We start from the raw sequence: 12,451 nt of genomic DNA, 5'->3' as shown, positions 1-12,451 counted from the left end.
AAATTAGCATGACCCTCATTTGACTATGTTCCTAATGAGGGAACAACTTCACATAGACCAAGCCAATTATCATTCCAGGGGTTGTTTTTTAAAAAAAGTTGTCTGTCCATGCATGATTGCTTTCAAGTAGGAAAAAAGTTTCCTTTCTTTAGCCTTGGTCTTAACAGTGAATCAGATTCTGCTCTGAATTACACCTCCATGCAACCCTGTCAATGTAATCAGGCCAAGATCCTCAGTTAAACTGGAACAGCTCCATTAAAGGCAATGGAGTCAAAACAATTGACAACAGCTGAGGATCTGGCACAGCATCTTCATCAAGTTTGATGGGGTTGTAAATGAGGGCATGATTTAACTCCATGAATGCAGCTATTGGGCTAAATTCTGCCTCCAGTTATTGCATCTTGTTGGAGTCAGTGGGATTGCGCACATCCTAACATTTTACCAATTTGTGGTCTCTACAGCTCAATGGCAGTGAAGTAAATAAATAAAGGACCTGGAAGAAGTACCAAAAATACTTGTAAAAAAACACAGCATCAATATTTGTGAGTAGTAATTTAAGTTAAGAGGTAAATTTATTTTACGTGGGGCCTAATTCATGCCTGAAACTCCAATTGACAATGGGAGCTTTGCTTCCAAGTAGAGATGCAAGATCTGGTCTATCATTTTAATAGCACTATACAAGAGCTAAAAGTTATAAATAATGAATTCTGTTTCTTACAACTTATTAGGATTTGAATGATTATTTTAATATGTGATTTTTTTCTTAGCATATGTCTATTATCTATAAAATCCCAAATGGCAAATATTCATAACTAGCAAGAATTAATCACCGGTACCCATTATGCTGGCATGCAGGAAGCTAACAAACAAACAAACAAACCAAAAAAACAGTTTTCAAGAAGTTTAAAACTAATTGCTGGTACCATTAAAAAGGCTCTGAACATTTCAGTCTTGCTACTTTTATTTATTTATTTATTACTATGCAATAATTCTAACCCTATGGGGACTCTCTAGAGATTAATAAAGAATACTGTCCATCACTTTTCCTGAACCTTGTGTGGTGCTATAAACATTCTGCTGGGTTTAAGTTCCCCTTTCTGAACAGAGACTTAAAAATTCAGCAATTGTTAAGAGAAGGGAGGGGTTTTGTTGTTGTTTTAAGAAAAAATGTAACTTTAGCCTCACAGTCTGTTAGCTACATGAAGCAATAAATGTTTATTTGAAACCGGGAAAATCCAGGGCTGCTGGTGGTTGGTTGTTTCCTTCTAGAGGAAACAATAAACATGCCCACTTGTATTTTAACTGCTTTACCACTAGACCCCCTAATGACACAAATATACTTGTACTAAGCTTCAGTAAGGAATAGCTGAAAATAATCACTATTGATCTCACCATCCTTGACAGTGGAAAGAGAATCTTTTGACTAAACAGCCATTTAATTCTAGGCCAGGATCACTAGAAGATCAAGATTTTTCCATACTCAGGCCCAAGTGAAATCTCTTATCCTACATGATGAGCAGTCTGCCCAGCACTGAGTCAGGGATGCTAATCACACATACCGTCAGATCGTGTTCCCATTTAAGTGAAGGGGATTTTGGTAACTGACTACAATAACTCTTTCAACTCATTAGCATGCATTATAATAAAAACTGCAGGAATTTTAGACTACATGACCCACAGAAACCAGTCAATGATTGTGCCACATTAAGGCCAACCCAAGGAATGAAGAATCAGGCGTGTATTAAAGAATCCAGAATCAAAAATACTCCAGCAGGCCCAAATATCTTCTAGGTATCAGTAGCCTTTGTTTTGCTGATAAATCCATTTCACTATAAATTATGTGGTATACATGACAGCATTATTTAAGTCAGCGTGTCCAAAGTTTTTGTGATTTTTTTTTTCCCTTTCTGTAGTGATAATTGGCAGTTAAAGTCCTAAGGCAAAGTAGTACTGCACTTGAACGTGACATGTTGGCAATAGACCAAACTGGAGGAGAATGCTTTGTATTCTGGTCCTATGAGGGACCCTTAACTCCCCTTGTGCATAAATCCCATGGCCTCATTTGTGCAGTGTTTAAAATAATGCAACACAATAGAGTGTGAATTATGTTGCATTCATTTCATTCATTCATATAAAATTGACTTCGGGAAACTAGAGTACTAAACAGCTAATCTAATACAAAAGTACTGCAATCAAAAAAATGTATCTGAAAAAAATTGCTATTTGTTAAGGATTGACTCCAGGAGACCACTTTGGTCTAATGTTAGTGAGAGCCTCTATCGCCTATATTTTGTTAAACTGCTAGCAAATATGTCTCTCCCTATTCCCAGATGACCTTAGTAATGGACGGTAGGCCAACAAAATCTGAACTCTAAACTACACATGGCGTGAAAGTATTTCTGCAATAAAACCCCCAGCGTGGGAAACCACCATCATTCCATACACAATGCCCCAGTAGACTTATGCATATTTTTGTATTCTTAATTCACCCATCTCAAAATTCCTGAGCACATATACTAAATTATTAAAATAGCACATAATTCATTTCTCTTTGTCAATGAAAATAATCTTTATTTTAGCCTCCCCTCCCACAAAGGAATAAGCTGTATGAATATGCCCAGATACCATCTCAAGCAGAAGTCTGAAAGAATACATGGGTCTTAGACTAAACAGTGAAGGTCTGCTGACTCTGAGCCAAAGACTGCCTTCAGCTCCCATACTTGCAGATCCAGAAAGCTGTGAGCAGGAGCAGCCCAGTTGATCTGAATTGGCTTGGTGGCACACAAGAAGAGTGGGGTCTCAAATTAAAATGTGAAATGGGTCACTGAGCATTTCTTGCAGTAGTGAAAGAGGCTGACCCCTCTGGCTGGAATAACTAAGATGAAATTCTGCTCTCAAAACAGCATTTTTAAGATCTTTTGTGCATAATGCATCACAATATCCAGTATTCTACATTTGATCCCAGCAAAGAAATCTCACAGAAATATGCAGAAGAACTCCACAGTATGGGTCCAAAAAGAAGATCTTTACTCTTATTGAGCTTTCACCTCCAGGGTAGCTATACCTTTCCCCTGAATAGTTTGCAATCCCCCTGGCACAGCAAGGATCTGTAATCTTCCAGAGACTGCTTGACCTAGAAAGGTGCAGATATTTGTTGCTGCACAGAGAGGCTAAAAAGGTCTAATCTATTACTGTATCACAGCATAACTCAGAAAGTATACATTCCAAGCTGTAAATTCTATTGATTACAACCAAGGGCTGAGATTCGCATCAGTCACATATCTGATCTCTCCTGCTTATTTTGTAATGTCACGGGAACTACATTCTCAACAATACAGGAATTTGGGATCCAAGCTAGGAAGTCCAGCTGGCTGTATGATTTAAAACCTGGAAAACTGATTCTTGGATTTTTTTTTTTGTATAACCATAAACCATCCAAAGGTCCCAATCCTGAAAATCCTCAGTGCTTGGATGCCCTCTGTGCTCCTCCCAGATGGTCTGTGGGCTTGGGCCCAAGATTTGGTAAATGTTGGGTATACTCTAATTGCAATGACAATAAAACATTTAAGGAGGAATTAGATCTGTGTTATTTATCTGGGCAGTTGTTCGGAAGATGAAAGGAAAACATATATGAAAATGAAATTAAACATTTCAACATAGAGAAGTCTATTTCCACACTATTCTCCAATACAGTACTTAGTCAATATCAGTGCAGAAATGGGTAAATTCCATTGACAGAAATGAGGTATATGAAGGTTCCATCAATTCTCTTTTAAGGCTTGCCAATAGATATACAAAATATATATGTGTGCTTTTAAAAGACTTTTATTTTGAACTCATGATGTGAATCTATGGTATTAAAGAAAGCAGAACAATCCTTTATTTAGCTGCACCTGCACCTTAATGCCTAATGAGTTTAGTCTGATGGAATCCAGACCTCAGGAAGGATTATAAATTCTCATTTGATTTCATTTACTTCTAAAATACCTTAAACCAGCTGTACCAGTCCAGAATCCAGTCCTCCTTTCTATACCAGTTTTGCAAATGTTTTTGCTTGCTGTACTAGGTAACTTTATGCTATATAATAATATACACATAGTAATCAGGAACAGAAGGGTGTTTTAAAAAAAATAATCTAGTTCTAGTGGAAAGATAATTAGAGGTATATGAGCTTGAAAACCACTACCTTGTGAGTAAAGTTTTTAAAAATTTCTTCATGCTCAGCAAGAAGAATGGAAAAGAAATTAAAAAATCATAGGTCTGAAAACAATGTTCTCTCCGGTTGGTCCAATAGTAAAATACAGAAGGGAGAGATGGCCCCAAGGCATAATGTTCTTTCAAGTGTAGTGATCCCAAGTCACCATGAGTTTATGACAAGATAACTTGTTTTAGTATTTGTCAGTAGCAAAATATCTAATAGTTGCAAACTTTAGTGGCTAGAAGCTTAACAACAGGATATACGCTCTAGTGGAGAATGACCACTTTCCTTAAGTGGCAAATGGTACATTCAAACATGTCATTCTCCTTTGTATACTGTAAACACAGCAGTAAGCTTGAGCAGCACCTTCACAAAGACTGCTAGGTCAAGCTATTTAGCTTGAACAATATCTAACCATCAAATAAATTTGCAACTTTTGGACTTTGTCCCAACTTAGCTATTACTACACTGCAACACAACATTCCATCAGACAGGCAATCAACACATTGCAGAGAACTGTGATCGCATTGCAATGCTTGTGTTTCTAATAGTATAGCAAGGGGAGTGGTCCCAGCTATCCCTCAGTTCCTTCCAGCTGCTGAAGGTGAGTGGTTGAAAAGGACACTTGCCCTCTTGAAAATTTTGGAAGCTTGTGGCACAGGCATCTTGACTCCACAAGTGTGAATGTGCAGAAGCTCATCTTGAAGAATTCCAGTTAGTAACCTTCATTTTCATGGGACTTGATTTCAGGATTTCATAAACCTTCCAGAAATTTCAGTGCCATATTTTCATAATTCCTATTGTCTCCTTGATTTGTTAAAGGGGGAACAATTTAATGAATTAGCATACACTCAGAAGCAGAGTTGCTTCATATATAACTGTGTTTCTCAAACTGGGGTCACCGCTTGTGTAGGGAAAGCCCCTGGCATGCCGGCCCGGTTTGTTTACCTGCCCTGTCCACGGGTCCGGCCAATTGCGGCTCCCACTGGCTGCGGTTTGCCACTGCAGGCTAATGGGAGCTGCTGGAAGCGACTGCCAGTATATCCCTCGGCCTACGCCACTTTCAGCAGCCCCCATTAGCCCAGAGCAATGAACCGCGGCCAGTGGGAGCCGTGATCGGCCGGACCTGCAGACGGGGCAGGTAAACAAACCGGCCCAGCCCGCCAGGGGCTTTACCTACACAAGCGGCGACCCCAGTTTGAGAAACACTGATATATAAGTTGAAGATCTTGAGTTCAAATCCCAGCTAGGGGCATTCTTCAACTGTACAAACTCCTACACCATTTTCTTTCCTCAACCATCCTAATGTTGTTAATGTTCAAAAACTCCTGGGTAACATGTGGGATGACAGGATGTGGTGGTTTCCAATATCATCTAAACTCATTACTTCCTGTTGCTGCAGCAGTTCTAGGAAGCCAGGTGGTTCAACACCATTCTTATGAAATCAGACAGGTAAAACTAGGTTTGCCATTTCAAGCCTAATGGGTGAATATGAGAAAGGGCACAAACACTTTGTTTTAATATCAGTCTCCAGTCTATGCATCCTTGCTTGCTGGAGTTCAACTCCATTTGGGAAGAATTTGCTGCTGCTCTAGACATAATTAAACCCATCTTCCCTTAGCCCTCCCTTTTGGTACATATACAATGACACCATTGTTCAGAGTCCTGCAGCACATATGCTGACATTAAAGTGTTTAATCTTGTAGTACAGTATTCCATTATTTCTTGGACATCTGTACATAATAGAAATAGTCTGTTTTAAGGGATTTGTTGACAAAGAAATGGCTAATGCTGATGCATGTGCAGACTGAAAACATCTTTCCCAATTCCATCCAGCAGTAGGGAGGTTGCTTCTTTCCAGTCCTGAAGCCTAGTACAGATGTGATATGCACCATTGCGATTAGCAATCTTGAATTTATAACAAGGAGTCAGTGTTCTGGAAGACGTTTGGAAACTCCCCGCTTGGTTGTCAGCTAGGTGATGTTATTGGCAACACTATTTTTATGATGAAAAGCTGAAAAAATGAAGTTATGGTTAAGGGCAAAACATTGACTCCAGAGGTTTGTTTCCCTGTAGCACAAATACTGAACCTCATGAGTTCACAGCAATAAGTACTAAGTACTTCTCAACCTCCTGTTTCTAAATAGTGACTCTTGGGGCTGGAAATCAGGACTTGGGGGAAAGGGTCTGTTTGTTCTGATCTTATTTTATGCTATTGAGTTACACCAGTAAGTGAGAGCTGAATCAGGCCCCTGGTTTCTACACTCATCTGTGGCACTGATTTACTGTACGATTTCAGATAAGTCACTTACCCTCTCTGTACCTCACTTTATCCATATGTATGAGGAAAGTCGTTATTGTTACATCCATTAAAGGGGTCTTATGATGCTTAATTGTTGCAATACATTTTGAGATTCTAAGATGAGAGCACAAATTATTCATCTTAAAAAGGGTTCCATTCCATAGAGTAATTGAGTACTGGCAAATGATGAGCTCAGCGCACACCCTTCTGCAAAGGGCAGTATTGCACTGTCCCTGAGGGAGCATCAGGAGAGAACATGCCTCAGGAGTCGCAATCACTTTCTGTGACTGGTCAGTGTGCACAGGGGTTGTTCTCTTCATCAGGATGGTGCTCTGCTGGAGTGCTGGCCACCCTAGCCCAGGGGTTAATGCAGAAGGGGCACATGACAGCACTCCTCCGACATCTTTTTAGGTGATATGCTCTCCCAGAAGGTGCAGGCACTACTGTTATGATCTGCCCTGTGCATGCTGCTCAAGGAGGAAGGGAGGCTCCTTGTGGAAACCCTCTTTCCTTGCTCACTCATGCAAGGGCAAATCAGAGCCAGGCCAGGGAAAAAGGAGCTGAGGACTATTTGCAAGTTACCGGCACAGCATTCAGGACATTGCAGGTGCTACTAGGACGATGATAATATTATTAGAGGGAACTTGTGATTTTAGATGTGGCAGGATAGTGGCAGTTGCGGATGATGTGATGTATTATTATATTATAAATAAAACACAGTATTTTTCTAGTAAACTTATTTCACCAATAAAAATCAAGACTGCATTTGTTTTTCTTTAGTTTTCTTCAAGTAAGAACATTTTTAGAATGTCTGGAGAGCTCATAGCAGTCCGATTTGACAGCGTCCTCCAAATACTGTATTAGCACAAAAAAGGGACATTTCACATCCATTATTCACAATCTACGGCATTTTATCTACTCGGTTTCCAGAATTCCCAATGTAGGGTATTTCTTTAACTGCTGTTCCAGCTCCCTACTGTCAGTATGTTAATCTTTTAGCCAAGAGGACTGAATGAATTAAAACCAATCACAGATCCAAATTCTTGCCACTGTAAATTTACCAGAACAGCCCTGTAATTCTTGCTATAAAGCGCCATGTAGAGGGAACCATGTGCCTTTAGTAGACTGTGGCTTGGAATATAATTATTGCAATCCCCTTTATACTCTCTCTTCTGCTTAGATGAATATAGGAACTGATTCAGCACTCCTTGCTCAGCCAAGATTCCCATTGGCTTCATTGGAAGTTTTGGGTATGCAAAGAATGCCGAATCTGGCCCACAGTTTGCTTTCTTCAACCTTATATCTCACTAACTTAAAGAGAAGGGGCCAACATTTTTAAAAGTAACTAGTGATTTTGGGTGCCCAGCTTGAGATACTTTAACAGGATTCTGATTTCCAGAAAGAGCACCCAACTTCTAAAAATCAGGCCCCATGAAGGTGTCTCAAGTTGAGCATTCGGAAACTGAGGCACCCAAACCAATCACTTTTGAAAATGCAAGCCTCTGATCTTTTTTAAAATTAACTTAATGCAAGAAAGATTCTGCTAAGTTCACAGTATTTTGTTGATTAAATTTTTTTGGTATTAAAATTGTGCATGTGTGCAAAAAATTGTGCATGCAAAAATCAAATAGATGTATTGATGTATGAAAAATTATCTGATTGCATGTGCAGTTAGCCAGTTTATGTCCTCAGTCACCCTAAATGCTTGCACAGATAAGGCAGGCAAATATGTACCAAAATGGTCTGAAAATCTTAGCTATAGTGATCACCTAAGAAACAATTTCTATTTCTCATAGATCTGAAATTGCTAAAAGAAAAGATTTCTCCTTCCCATTTCAATCTATACCTACTTCTGTTAGTGGGGTCAACAGTAATAAGCACACATGGTATATGAAAAGATATTAAGCAAGATGTTTGATGCCAAGATGTGGCAAATTTTTCATTGGCCTGTGTCTGAATCCCTGGTGGGTTTCACAGGCAACTGGGTTGACGACTTTGGAGCTGAGACTATTACATGTCTTATAAGCTGCTGGTGGGGTGGTGGTGTCTTTTGGAATCTATTTTCCTTTGACTTATCTTTCAGCCTCAGGAATTCAGGACCTTTAATCTATTTGAGATTAAAGTCCTTCACAAATCCCTCATGGCCTTTTTTGGGATAAAAGAAGTTACAGGCATCCTACTGCACATTCCTTTTGGCACTTTTTTTTTTTAACACTTTGTGAATTGGAAACAAACAACACTCTAATTTTTCCATATAATAGAAAGTCATCATTATATTTAGAGATCAGTAAGAGTTTAGAGACTTTAATAAAATGCCTTATACAAAAATAATAAACAAATTTCCTAGTGATAATTGTCATGTATGTTTAAATATTCAAAACATTTTCCAAATGCACCATGAAAACATTCCAGGAAGATTAAAGTATGGATTTACCAACCTATGAAAAAAATCTGCTCACCCATTCTTTACCACTACTACTACTAATTATAATAATACCTAGCTCTGACATAACACTTTACATTGATGATTATGATAAACTCATACATTTTACTTGTGCATAAAATAATTACTTTCCTTAGGTGAGCAGAATTTAGCAGTGCTGAATTAGAGTCTAATTCAAAGAAAGCTATGGAAGTTAATGGAAAGACTCCAGTTGGCTCCAATGGGCTTGGAATCAGACTCTTAATGCTTTTGAATGCCTTTTTTTTGTTTTGTTTTGTTTTGAAGTTCATGTGAATTGTTGCAAAATTATTCCTCTGATTCATTGAACCTTTGATTTACATATTGAACTTGTCTGCGCTAGAGTTCAAATAGTGCTATCCTGTTTGTCCTAGCAGGGTTTTAGCACACTTTCCTGCTAAATTACTTATGTGCTATGGCTGTGTCCACACTTAAAACTCTGGCCTACTTGACATCAGGTATCAAGCATGGATCCCCATCATCCATATAATCAAACGAGTTGCCCTGTTGATGTCAGAGTCCACAGAATTCAGTTTCCATAGTAACAAAGCACGATTGGGTATAACAGGGTGACCGTGCTTTGTTACGACTAGTGTTGAGCATGGTTGGCTCTGTCTGTACGAGTGGGACAGTCATTTTCCACATGGATGAATGCAGTCAAAGGGAGCAGTGTTTTGAAACATGAAGTCAAACATGACAGATTTTTAAGTGTTCATACCACGTAGAATGATGTAATCTATAGCACCGTTGTAAGAAAAAAAAGATCTCTCTGTGCTAGTCAAGAAAACTGTGCTCGATCTCTGCTAACATGTTTGTTAACGCTGAGGTGAAGAAAGGAGTGAAGTCTGATATTTTCTCCTCTTAACTTAGGCCATGATCCTGCAAACATGTATCAGACTTGCTCTTTTCTTCTCCTCATGTAACTGGGCCATTGTATGTCCTCTTGAACACAGGAAAAAAGATGGCTTTCAATGAGAGCAGCAGTGCACGAGCTAAACAGCTTCTCTGACCTTGTTGAGAGACAGAGCTATAGAGGAGGTACAGCTTTGAAAGTTTTATATAGATAATAATTAATAAAACAAATGTTGATGTCTTGCTTATCCCTTCCCTGCCTTCAATTCTGACATTATTATAGCTGATGGTGTTCTTGTGAGCTGCTTGAGTTACAGCATAGGCTCTAGTTCTAATAATTTTCAAGACAGTAAACACTAAAATCGGATCAGAATCAAAATAGAGGAAAAAAAGATATAATGGTAATCACAAGGGTGTGATTTTTAACTGTGATTTCAAAGGTAATCTCAGCCTTAATGTGCTATGGCTTGAAAACCTCTAGGCCTGGAAACAAGTTAAGATTCCTACCTTTCCAATGAGGTACATTTTATCCTAGACACTGAGACATATCAGACATTAAAATGTGGTCATTGGTTTCTCAGTCTAGAACTGTTCATTTAGCTTGAGGTGTAACACCTAGAGTTCCGAATGTTTCATCAGGGTTATTTTCAAGCTCTGTTAAAATGAGTGTATTTTGATGTTACGAGTGTTATGTCTAAAGCAGGGGTGGGCAAACTACGGCCTGGGGGCTGCATCCGGCCCTTCAAAGGTTTTAATCTAGTCCTCGAGCTCCTGCTGGGGAGTGGGGTCCAGGGCTTGCCCTGCTCTGACGCTCCAGCCAAGGAGCAGAGTTGGGGGCTTGCCCCGCTCCATGCGTGCCGTGGCTCTGTGTGGCTCCTGGAAGCAGCAGCACATCTCCCTTCCAGCTCCTACGTGGAGGGGCAGCCAGGGGGCTCCCCACGCCACCCCCGCAGCTCCCATTGGCCAGCAACTGTGGCCAATGGGAGCTGCAGGGGCAGCGCCTGCAGACGTGGCAACGCGCAGCCGCCTGGTTCTGCTTCTGCATAGGAGCTGGAGGTGGGACATGCCACTGCTTCCAGGAACTGCTTGAGGTAAGTGCTACCTTAAGCCTGCACCCCAGGCCCCTTCTGCACCCCAACTCCCTGCCCCAGCCCTGATCCCTGTCCTGCCCTGTGAACCCCTTGGTCCCAGCCTGGAGCACCCTCCTGCACCCCAAAGCCCACACCCCCAGCTGGAGCCCACACCCTAACCCCATGCCCCAGCCCGGAGCCCTCTTCTGCACCCTAAATTCCTCATTTATTGCCCCACTCTAAAAGCGCTCGCATCCCCAGCCGGAGCCCTCACCCTCCCGCACTCCAACCCCCAATTTCGTGAGCATTCATGGCCCACCATACAATTTCCATACCCAGATGTGGCCCTCGGGCCAAAAAGTTTGCTCACCCCTGGTCTCAAGCAATAAATTTAGGGTTGTGTCAAAACACTTAGAAATAATATGAATCTGTCAAGCAGATTTTGCAGATTTCAAATGCCATGGATTCTTTAGTATTCATATCTTCAGTATTCCCGTACATTTGGATCAGGTGCTCAGTCACCATTACGACTGAGCACAACTGTCCAGTGTGTTTTCTTTTAACTGTTCACTGTCATTTCATGTTATGCCACATTGCCTCACCTTGCATCACTGCAATGCAGCAACATAGCAGGTCTGAAGGAACATAAATCATCAAGACTTCACAGAGAACACAGGCCCTTTCTGTACTGGATAGTCAGACAAGCTTTTATTCAAATTGTTGATAGAAAATGAGAGGCCAGATTTTCAAACAAACTAGATTTACTTCTGTGTTTCCAACCCAGGAGCATCATTTGCTATGGGACAAGGGGAAAGGGGGAGAGTTTCTGGCCACCCCCCAACTTTTCATATGCTCCACTTTTTATCCCCAGACATTGCAGAATATAATATAATCACAATAACGACTGATATGCTGACACAACTTTGCCACTCCCCTTCACCCTCAAATTTGTCTGAAATTATGCCCCAGGGGCCCCCATATTTATCTGCTACTATGACAACTAAGCCTGCTGCTCTGTTCTGCTCTCCCCCCACCCCCACTTAACTGGTGTCCTGCTACTTCTGTCATGACCCACTGCTCCTCCGCTCATTGCTGCTAGGATTTCATCTGTTCCTCAGCATCTCCTTTCCCACTCAGACAAAGGCACATGTCAAAGGAGTAAAGGATTGCTAGAAGATCATCACCTAATGTTTCTGCAATGAACTGCAACATGTGGATTCTTGAAGCAATTACAATACAAGCACATGGGGTTCTTCTTAGCCCACCCATTCAACTGATTGTGGATGAGTGGATTTTGAGCCCTACGTTTAACCAAATATCTCATTTGCACACACATTTTACATAAACTGAGTATATGCACATGCAAATGGAGAGAGAGTTGCATTTATATATGCAGTTACCTGAACGTAATGCATAATTTTGTGCACAATTTTGCCAAGCTTACTGTGCGCTTAACTTGTTTTAAAATCTGGTCCCAAATGTATGTAATGACAAGTCATACTGGATGGTTTTATTTTTTAAAGGCAGATAGTTACTAGGGTACATTCTGCCATTTACTTTTATGTGTG

At 40.4% G+C, this 12,451-nt stretch overlaps 1 protein-coding gene and 1 long non-coding RNA gene across 7 annotated transcripts in view; one reads left to right on the top strand and one right to left on the bottom strand.

Moving 5' to 3' along the window:
• Positions 1 to 12,451, top strand: part of BMP7 (bone morphogenetic protein 7) — a 79,885-nt gene that overhangs the window by 38,206 nt on the left and 29,228 nt on the right. The window lies entirely within an intron of this gene.
• Positions 5,433 to 12,451, bottom strand: part of LOC120380251 — a 47,379-nt gene continuing 40,360 nt past the window's right edge. The window contains exon 3 of the long non-coding RNA XR_005587668.1: positions 5,433 to 6,212. This is a non-coding gene — a long non-coding RNA (uncharacterized LOC120380251). The remainder of the gene's footprint in view (positions 6,213 to 12,451) is intronic.

Source organism: Mauremys reevesii, linkage group 13 (genome assembly GCF_016161935.1).
Source record: "Mauremys reevesii isolate NIE-2019 linkage group 13, ASM1616193v1, whole genome shotgun sequence".
In the NCBI taxonomy this organism is placed as follows: domain Eukaryota; kingdom Metazoa; phylum Chordata; order Testudines; family Geoemydidae; genus Mauremys; species Mauremys reevesii.
This window is presented reverse-complemented; position numbering and strand designations above follow the sequence as displayed.